The sequence below is a fragment of the Ailuropoda melanoleuca genome, unplaced genomic scaffold, assembly GCF_002007445.2.
Source record: "Ailuropoda melanoleuca isolate Jingjing unplaced genomic scaffold, ASM200744v2 unplaced-scaffold46984, whole genome shotgun sequence".
In the NCBI taxonomy this organism is placed as follows: Eukaryota; Metazoa; Chordata; class Mammalia; order Carnivora; family Ursidae; genus Ailuropoda; species Ailuropoda melanoleuca.
This window is the reverse complement of record NW_023219374.1, coordinates 1-659: the sequence shown is the minus strand read 5'-3', so window position 1 is coordinate 659 and position 659 is coordinate 1. Positions and strand designations below refer to the sequence as shown.

At 31.7% G+C, this 659-nt stretch overlaps 1 non-coding gene across 1 annotated transcript; it reads right to left on the bottom strand.

The window, feature by feature from the left end:
- Positions 1–89: 89 nt before the first annotated feature.
- Positions 90–192, bottom strand: LOC117799313. Its single transcript, XR_004622963.1, has one exon. It is a non-coding gene; the product is annotated as a U6 spliceosomal RNA (small nuclear RNA).
- Between the last annotated feature and the right edge of the window lie 467 nt (positions 193–659).

Here is a 659-nt window from a genome sequence, read left to right as displayed (position 1 = left end):
TATCACCAACAAAAGGAGCAAGGGATGGAGTATAATGTAATATGGAAGTTGTACTAAATAAGAAAATATTAAATTCGTGGCTAACCTTTTAAAATATTTTATTAAACACTTGCGTGTCATCCTTGCACAGGGACTATGCCAATCTCCCTGTGTTGTTCCGATTTTAGTTTATGTGCTGCCAGAAGCAAGCACATGTGTTTAGACACTTGAAAAACCAGACTATAAGCTACAATTTAAGAGTCAGAAAAGTTAGATGGAGTGGTCTGGAATATTTTCCCCTCCTAAAAAGAAATATAAATTATGTAAATAATTTATCCATCCCTAGTGGATGATCATTTTAACAATGAGCTATATATTCTTCAAAATAATAAAATTATAAACTCTTGATACAAAGAAAAAATAGATATGGAGATATGTTGTTTTTAAAATCCCAAGGAGCCACAGATAGGTTTACTTAGAACAAGAAATTGTGATGGTCATAATGTTTACTATTTATGTCAATATTTTCCTTTATCTTAGGTTTAATTCTGATATAAATGCCAGGGCTGAGGACACTCTGTTCTTATGGGACTCAGCGTTCCTTATCACTTCTGTCCTGAAACAAATTAAGTGTGAGTTTTTGAATATTAGCATATGTTTCTATACAAGAATTCTTTTTT